This window comes from Nannospalax galili, unplaced genomic scaffold, assembly GCF_000622305.1.
Source record: "Nannospalax galili isolate Female #2095 unplaced genomic scaffold, S.galili_v1.0 scaffold546, whole genome shotgun sequence".
Lineage (NCBI taxonomy): Eukaryota > Metazoa > Chordata > Mammalia > Rodentia > Spalacidae > Nannospalax > Nannospalax galili.
Window position 1 is genome coordinate 997,923 of NW_008355158.1, and position 10,209 is coordinate 1,008,131.

Consider the following 10,209-nt stretch of genomic DNA (forward strand, 5'->3'; position numbering starts at 1 on the left):
CTTAAAGACCAACTTTTTTAAAAAGTCAAGATAACTACGTATAGTTATTCACTGAGTTTTTAATTGGGAAATTATGTCAACAGAGTCAAGGTTTGTTTTTAAATGTCCTTATCAGGTTGGAGAGATGGCTCAGCAGTTCAGAACTCTTACTGCTCTTTAAAGTCCAGGGTTTGGTTCCCAGCACCCAGATGGCAGCTCACAACTATCTGTAACCCCAGTTCCTGGGATCTGACTCCCCCTTCTGGCTTCTGAGGGCACCAGTCATGCACGTGATTCACGTACATAATGCAGGCATTTAGACATAAAAAAATAAACCTTTAAAAGAAAATTTAATAGATCGTTAAGGATCACTTTGCCAAATGACACTTTTTTTTAAAACTTTAAAAAAATTTTATTTATTATTTTTATTTTATGTGTATGCATGTATTGCCTGCATGTAGGTAAGTGCAATCGTGTTGTGCAATGCCCGGGGAGGTCAGAAGAGACTGTCAGATTCCCTAGGACTGGAGTTAATGGACACTGTGGTGGCTAACCCTGGGTGTCAACTTGACTGAATCTGGGATTAACTGAAATGAGAGAGATCTTCTTAATTGGATCATCTGAAGCTGGAAGACATACCCTAAATGTGGGTGTTACCTTCTGATGACAGCCCTTATAAAAGGCCAAGGCAGAGGAGAATGCCTGGCCTCTTGCTGCTTGCCTTCTCTCTCTCTCTGGTGAGTTCCTCTTGTTGCTGTAGACTGAAGACTAGCTGATCTTTTGGAATTCGTCAGACCTTCAGGGCCAGATTGGGACTTCTGAGACATCCAGCCTCGTGGACTGAGTGGCTACTGATTCTCAGCCTCTTCTGTTTGGTGCAGCCATTGTTGGACTACTCCGACTCTATCCTGTGAACTAAGCTGATAAATCTCTATACATATATATTCATTCTACCAGTTCTGTTTCTTTGGAGAACCCTGACTAATACAGACACTAATGTTTTTTATTATATTGAACTTTTGTGCAAAGGCAACAGAAACTTCAGAGATGTATAAAGTATGCTATATAAGAGAGAACCATTTGCAAGCAGAAGGCTTTAAAGCTGCTTAGGACAGAGTAATACAGGTGATGATTTATTTCATCAAGGGCTATATTTTAGTTGCAAAGGAGACAAGTTAATTCATTTTGGACAATGGATGTCAGAAGGCATTTAATTCTCTTAATCCTTGTATAGCATATTAAGATCTTTACTACATAGCTTTTCTTTTAAAAGAGAAAATATAAGGGACTGGAGAGATGGCTCAGCAGCTAAGAGCACTGACTGCTCTTGCAGAGGACCCGGGTTCAACTGTCCTTAATTCCAGTTCTATGGGAATCTATCTGGCCTCCGAAGCACTGCATGACATGGGTGCACTCACATACATGCAGGCAACACACACACACACACACACACACACACACACACACACACACACACAAAGTAAAAGTAATAAATTTTTAAATTTTATTATTTTATGTGTATGCGTGTATTAAGTGCATGTGGGTAAGTGCACCTGTGTCGTGCAATGCCCATTGGGGTCAGAAGAGGCTGTTGGATCCCCTGGGACTGGAGTTACAGACAGTTCTTAGCTGCCATGTGGGTGCTGGGATTCGAACTTGGGATCTTCTGCAAGAACAACAAGTGTTCTTAACTGCTGAGCCATCTCTCCAGTGCCTTCAAACTTTTTAAAAAAATTTATTATTTAATAATTTTTTTAAACAGAAAATACAAATCGATTATCTTTATGCTGAAGCTCTTTTTTTTTTTTTTTTTTTTTTTTTTTTTTTGAAAAAAATTCCCTAAAAAATGTCCTGGAACTCACTATGTAGACCAGGCTGGCCTCGAACTCAGAGATCCACCTGCCTCTGCCTCCAGAGTGTTGGGATTAAAGGCCTGTGCCACCATGCCCAGCTTGTGCTGAAGCTCTAACTTTAAAAGAACCCTCTGTCTAATGAGAAAGAACAATAGTCATGAAATAATAAAGATATAATTGATTAGTAATTACATTTAACCTTCACAAATACTAACTCTTAGGAGGCTATTAGACTAATCAAGGAATTAATTTAGTTCAACAGATAGTACAGTTGGTTAAAATGCTTATAATACCTAGTAGACTCATTTGAAAAAACTGGTAACTTTCCTGCCATAACTCAAAAGCCTCAACCAAATCTCTGCTATAGGAACAGGAAAGAATCTTTAAAAAAAATTATTTTATTTATTATTTTTATGTGTTTGTGTGTATTGCCTATATGTAGGTAAGTGCACCCATGTGGTACAGTGCCCACGGAGGACAGAAGAAGCTGTCGGATCCCCTGGAACTGGAGTTATGGACAGTTGTTAGCTGCCATGTGTTTGCTGGGATTCGAACCCAGGTCTTCTGCAAGCACAGTCAGTGTGCTTAACTGCTGAGCCATCTCTCCAGTACCTGAAGGACTTTTTAATTATATGGAGGATAGAAGAGGCTGTTGGATCCCCTGGAACTGGAGTTACAGACAGTTGTTAGTTGCCACACTGGATTGTTTTGTAGATCATACTCATACTCGAAAAGTGGGGTCTGTGAATGCAAAAAGGGGGGTCCTCTGGTGCAACAGAGGATTCCTAGCCTCAGATGGCCTTAAACCAGGAGTTAGGGTTCCAGAAACTCACAGTCACACAAAACTTCTGAGTCAGTGGCCCAGGGTTCTTGCCTAATGAACTCGAAAGAATTAATTTTATGGAAAATGGGAGGGTAAATTTAGAAAGTAGTTTTATTACAGGATTATAGGTAGGAGCCTAAGAGAAAGAAAGACAGAGTTGTTCTTGGCTATCATGTACCCCAGAAATGGGGTACCACAGAGCTGCTGGTCCAGGGAAGTTTTAAAGGACTTATGGCAGAAACTGGATGGAGGCAAGGGGAAGTGAATTGCTCAGACTGGTCATATTCTTCCAGTCCGTGTGGCCCACTCTTGAGATCCAGGTGCCTCTCAGTTTTGGTCATGTCCTCGCCCAGCGCTCCTCTAGGTGGTGCAAAAGGAGAAAGTTACTGGAACAGAGCCGGAACTAGAGCCCCTCTGGCATTCCGAGTCTCAGGCTAGGAAGGAATCAAGGATGTTTTTAGCTTCTTGCCATGGATAAGAATCTGCCCTACACTGCGTGAGTAGTTTCTGTCCTTCTTTCTCATCAACACTCATTTCTTCATGAGTCTTTTGCTGCGAGTACTGACTTCCATATTCTCTGCATCTGCAGTGGATTGCTTACTCAAATCAGACTTCCATTTTGGTTTATACAGTGAAGGCCACCAGTCTCCTTAGAAGAGAACTTTATAACTTTATCATCATCATTGTCGTCGTCATAATGGGCTCTTTAGCTATTCTTTTATTTGGTAAATGTACCAATACATTCACTACTAGAAGGAGAAATTAAAGTTCTTTTTTTGATGACGTATCAGAAATTCCTCTTTACAGTTTTTAAAAATTTTATGTGTATGCATGTAGTGCCTGCATATATGTAAGTGTACCTCTGTCGGGCAATGCCCGAGGAGATCAGAGGTGGGTGTCAGATCCTCTGGAACTAAAATTATGGATGATTGTTAGCTGTCATGTGAGTGCTGGGATTCAAACCTGGGTCCTCTGCAAGAGCAGCCAGTGCTATTAACCACTGAGCCATCTCTCCAGCCCCTTAACCTGTCATTTAATAAGGGTATTACTTAGCAACTTTAATCTGTTTGTGGGTTTTTTTTTTTTGCTTTTTATTCATTATTTACCTAAATACTAAAATTGTGATGATTTAGGTTGTCTTAGGTTCCAAAACAAATCATTATATCACCGTTTGCAGATTTATAGCACTCTTTTTAACATCTGAGTTGCAAATATAATTTACTAAAGTATTATTTCATATAATGTATTTTCTTTTCTTCTTTCTTTCTTACTTTCTTTCCTTTCTTTCTTTCTTTCTTTCTTTCTTTCTTTCCTTTCTTTTTTGAGACCTGGTCTCCCTGTTGCCCCAACTGTCCTAGAACTCACTATGGAGACCAGGGCAGGCCTTGATCTCACAGACATCTGCCTATCTTGGCCTCCAGAGTGCTGGAATTAAAGGGTATACCTCCACACCCAGTGAAAATGTACTTTTCTTAACATTCCTAATTAAACAATGGAATCTTCAACTTTCTATGGACCTTAAGCTAACCCACATATCTTCTCTGGCATACATAATGTGTTTAAAGGGTACTGATAAATTTGATTTAGTACTTTAGTACTTTTGAAAGAGTGATAAAAATTTACAAATACCTCATAATTAATCTTTATGGCATTTAAATATTAGCTATGCAGTTAAGTAGAGCAAAGAATTGCCTTGAAATATTGTGTGAGGCCTTTAGATGGCAGTAGTTCTGCACTGGGACTGTTTCCCATTCAACTTCTTTTGTGATCTTTAGATTTAAACTTCTTAATTAAAAAACACACCATCATCTGGACTATAGTGCTGCTTTTGCCTCAAAAAGAGAAACTTACTTAGAAATCTCAGTGAGGTTTTAGTGATTGTACTTATTTTTGGTGGTGGTGAGGAAGACATGATGGAATGGAATCTTTTGTTAGAAAACTTAGGTTGTGTTTGGATGCAGAACATAAAATGTTTACACTATGAAATGAGTTTATCTTGAAGAGAGACCTAAGATATTAAAAGGCATAACTGTTATTCAAAAAGATTTCAAATAGTGAAACAATGGCTTGAAATTTAATTAAGATAAATAATAAGTTTTGCGTTTAGGTTCAAATAACCAATGTTAGCAACGAATGGTGGAGAATCTTGATTTACTTGCAGTAAAGTTGGAAATGAAATGTCAATAAACTCAGGAAGAACTCAGCTCCAGTTTGAACTCGGTGACTCTTAGAACAACAGTCAGTTCATAATACTGTCATTTGTGTCTGCCTTCCTTGTGGGGTGTGAGGCTTCTAAATTGCAGAACTAATAACATATTTTCAGAGTCTACAGGGAGGATGTGGGCTGATGGTTAATGACATGCTTGCACATGGCTTTTACTGAACTACATAAGCCCTGGCTAGCTTTCATTGCCTTTGGCCATCCACACTGGCCACATCAAAAACGTCTGCTGGACAAACTTCAGAACACCTCTAGTTATGGTAACATCAGCTTTAACACAAATCATGTGACCATTTCAGGCATGTCAACCTCGGTACCTTTCTATTACATGGTTACGGTAAACCTTCAGCTTTGGAAACATGGAGTGGAAAGAACAGCATTTGCTATGGTGGAGGAAAGTGTGTTGGCTACTGCAGGTGCATTCTTAGATCCAGTGTTCCTGTTCTAGTTACTTTCTTCTATGTCACAGGACACTGAGGAAAGCCAGCTTTCCCTAAACTCCAAATACAGATCAAGACCCAATTTTTTTGCTTTTGAGTAAGTTCACATGGAAGTTTCTGTTGTTTTGCAAGAGAAGCCTTGGCTCATCAAAAGGCTCACTATTATATTCTCTAGCCTATTTCTCAGAGACTAATATTACCAAATTAAAAATATCATGCTTGGTGGTTCGGAGAGATGACTTCGCAATTAAAAGCACTGGCTGCTTTTGCAGACAACCAGGGTTTTGGTTTCCAGCACCTACATGGCAGCTAACACTCATCCATAACTCCAGTTCCAGGGGATCTAACACTGTCTTCTGGCCTCTGCAGGCACTGCACTCACATGGTACACTTACATACATCAAGATAAAAAAACACTCATACACATAAAAGACAAATAAGCAAAAACTAAAGAAATCATAATTAAATTGAATGCCCAAAATATTCCACAAGATATATTAATACAGAAAATTATCTATTGTTTACTTGAAATTTCAGTTAAAATTAATAGCCTGTGTTTTTATTTGTTTAATCTAGTTCATTGTAGATGTGAACTCTGAGCCTCTTTCAAGATTAACTTTTTTGAAAAAATATAATGTTTAAATTATTTGTGTGTGTGCACACAGGAATGTGCATGTGCACATGTATGTATGTGGGGAGGTTAGGGGGCAACGCTATAGGGTTGACTCTTTCCATCAATGTTTATATGGGTTCTAGGAATCAAACGCAGGTTGCCAGGCTTAAGTGCTTTACCCCTCTGATCCATCTCACCAGCCCTGAAAAAAACTAAGTTAAAGTTTTGAGTCTTTAAGAGTAACCAAAAATGAGCATATTTCAAGAATCTGGTCTAATCTGTGATCCCATTAGTGTGGTTTTGGTGATTCGGGTGTGAATCTATAACTTCTTTGTCTCCAAACTTCTTTAGCGGTGCATTTATGTTCATAACTCAGATGACTGAATGTACCCTAGGAGAACTAGCCACACTGAAGAATCACCCAATCATTCATTTATAAATTCTCACTCTAAGTATCAAGCATTACCCCTGGCTTTGCTTACTCTGGGAGCAAGGAACCCACCTACAATGTTAGCCAGAGTTGAGAAACTGAACTATGGCAAGATCTAAGAGGAAACTTGAAGTACTCTCTTTAGGAGTTTACTAAACATTGCTGAAAATGACATAACCCATATCGCATACTTATAACACAATTAACATGCATGAACTTGTGCAACAAAATAGAAATGCTATATGATATTACATTCGTTACCAACTTCTTTGTCCTTAAGAAACTGCTGGAAATTTTTTTTTGTTGTTATGGAAGAGAATGCCCTTAGGTCAATTTTCTCTTCTTCCAGGTTTTGCTAATCTCATGGTTTTATGATTTTTGTCCCACATCATTGTGAACTGAGATGCTCAGCTAACAACTGTCTGTAACCCCAGTCCCAGGGGATCTGACAGCCTCTTCTGTCCTCCACGGGAATTGCACAGCACGGGTGCACTTACCTACAAGCAGGCAATACACACATACACATACAATAAAAATAATAAATAAAATTTAAAAATTAGGAAAAGAAATGGCTTCAGGTGGCACATTTGGAGATGATCCCAGAAATCGACAACAAAGGGAGGGAGAGAGAGAGAGAGAGAGAGAGAGAGAGAGAGAGAGAGAGACAATATACAGGTCAACAGCAAGGTCACTGTTGTAAGCAGCAGTGCTTCAGACTTACTAGGAAGAATGGCCCATGAAATACAGAAGAGCCTCAGAACTGGAAGGAGGAAAGGCTGACTCCTTTTCTATCTTGGTGACTGAGAGTAACCTATCTGCACCCTTTTCAAACTGTGCATGAACTTGGCTTCATAGAGCCTCAGAGATAGCCTTTGAGTACAAAGAAGGATCACTCAGTTTCACTGAGGTGGGTCACTGCTAGTGTGCTTTGAGTCCAGACTTGTGTGTAAATAACCATGTCTGAACAGTGGCTGAAATCAGATTGAGGCTAAAGGTTTGTGAATGGGGCATCAGTGCCATCTGCTACACCTGCCATTCTTGTAAAAGCTTAATCACTTCAATGTAGTTTGCAAAATTTATTCCATTGTATAAGAATTTATCTGGGAATGGAGTCTCCATCTGTTGGTCAATCTGTTTGCAAACCAATGTTCATCGTGTGTGTTTTTCTGTCCATTTGTGACTTGCTCTGTATTCTCTTCCCAAATATAAAGTAATAAGACTTAATGGAAGCTACCACAAATGTTTTTATCCAGTGATTTCCAAATGTGTTCACATCAAGGGGTACATAGAAATTGGTAGTGTTTATTTAATGTGATGGGGAAAACAGAAACCCTGGCCCAGGTAGATAGGGGGAACAGGGCTGATGAAGTTCTGGGCCTCCTGTATAACCCAAGGAAAGGGCTGATTAATATCTTAGCATAAATATAACTAAGTATTGACTGGAAATACTGGAGGAAATTTTCCACTGAATCAGCTGTTTATTTTTTTCTTTCTCCTTTAACTAGTGGTAAACTCTTGGTTTCTAAGTTCTTAGTTCATTTTAGCAAATGTTAATCTGGACTCTGTCAGATACAGTGAAAGTGACCGAACACAACATCAGACAAGGCAGCTTCCCTAGAAGGGCCTGCAGTTCAAGGAGGAAATGATGTATCATCTGATAACCACAATGAAACACTGCACATAAAATAGAGAGAAGGAACTGGAGAGATGGCTCAGTGATTGGAGTGCATGCCAGGCAACAAGAGGAGCTGAGTTCTGATCCCCAACACCCAATAAAAAGCCAGATCCATCTGTAACCTTAGTACTGGGCAGACAGAGACAGGTGGATCCCAGAAGTTGATAGCCGGCCTACCAGTGAGCTCCAGGTTCAGTGAAAGACAGAGAGAAGACCCACAATATCATCCTCTGCCTCCATCTGCACATGCACACATGTGCATATGTATACACACCACATGCACACACATTCAAATGAACAAAAATAGAGAAAAGAAGCAAAAAAAACCTGTCTAGTTTCTACCTCTGATGTTATATACTCTGCCCAAAATGTTCTTTCTCCCTTTATTCCCCTGTTCCCATTCCCACATAGGCCATTCCTCATGTTCCCCTTGGAAATGCTGGCAAGGAGTTTGTGTAACCTGAGGAACCTGAAGGTGTCTTTACTTCTTAGTCGCTGCATCATCATGTTTTTATGATTCTTCTCTCTACTAGCTGTAAGTTATTTCAGACTGGGAACTCTGCCTCATTTGTCTTCATACTCCAGTGGCCAGCCACATAACTTGGCTCACAATGCCCATTGAATGAAATAATGGCCAATTTCTGTCTTATCCATTGTGAAGTTTAGAATGGCTACAAAGAAGTCATTACTCAGAGGCAGAGGCAGTATATTTTACCAAAACTCTAAATCCTTTATTTTCAGTAATCAATCAGGGTTCACTTGTCAAAGACAACAAGGATTTTAATTGCTTAGAGCTACAAAGCAGGTTGTATATTGACAACCATTAATTTTTACTTCTGTTAAGTACCAATATAAGAATATCAGCTACTAATTTTTTCTTTATCCATTGATATAAATGTGGTTTATTACCCAAGCCGAGAGCTCACATACAGGTAAAATAAATACAGTTACAGGATAATTAAGAAAATAATCATCTAGCTTTCTCCTGTCTTATTGGCTGAAGTGAGCATTTTGTGACCACAGTAGTTCACTAACTTTTAGAATAGTATTTCCCATAGAAAAATATTCACAAACTTAGGTTTATATTTTTATATAAATGTTCCTTGGGTTCTTCAGATACATTTCTGGCTTCATGTGGACAAAGCTGCTCAGTTAGAGAGCCTGAGTTGTGTACACTGACTTTCCCTAAGTAGTACTTTTGAATTTTCTGCAACTTGTTCTTAAAAGTATATTTAATGATTTTCATTTTAACTTGCAGGTAGTTCTTAAAGAGAATGAATGAATAAACATATAGGAAATGACAATACATGTATGAGTTCTGTTTATGTCTTCTGGAAATTAGTCAGATAAGCAATATAAATACAAATATGTCCATCATTTTCTCTTTTTTTCTGTTCCCCCCCCCCTCAAGTATGAGAATACTCTGGAGAGTACAAAGGAGCTACAGAATCTCTGTGATCATGTGCCTCTGCCCCTCTGCCTGTCTCTCTGTGACACACATATTCCCACAAACACACTGTATTGCATGAAAGTGGGGCTTGTTAATGGGTGGAACAATAGCAAGGATTATTTAAATTACTGAGCTCCTATAATCTGCAAGAAATTATATTAAGAACACTAAATAATGACTTCATCACTACAACTTGGAAATATACATACTCATTTTACAGATGAAACAAGTTCCATTCTGTAATAAAATGACACTTTCTTAAAGATTTCATTTTTTTTTAATTTTTAAAAATGATTTATTTAATAACAACATACTTATAAATAATGATCATCACTACAACTTGGAAATATACATACTCATTTTACAGATGAAACAAGTTCCATTCTGTAATAAAATGACACTTTCTTTTAGATTTCATTTTTTTTTAATTTTTAAAAATGATTTATTTAATAACAACATACTTAGAAGAAGCATATCATTACAACACAATTGACATATTCAATAACGTTTTCCTGAAGTAGGATGCATCTCTTTCAAATTTGGCTGTAAATTTTTAGGCTTACAGTTGAATTATTACAGTTATACAATATTGTACTCAGTATAAACCCTATAAGACATAAATTAAATGATGTTTTAACCTTTAAAAAGATCTCCATTTCATTATTAAAAATTAAAATTTATACTGAGTGCAATATTGTATAACTGTAAAAACCCTATAAGACATA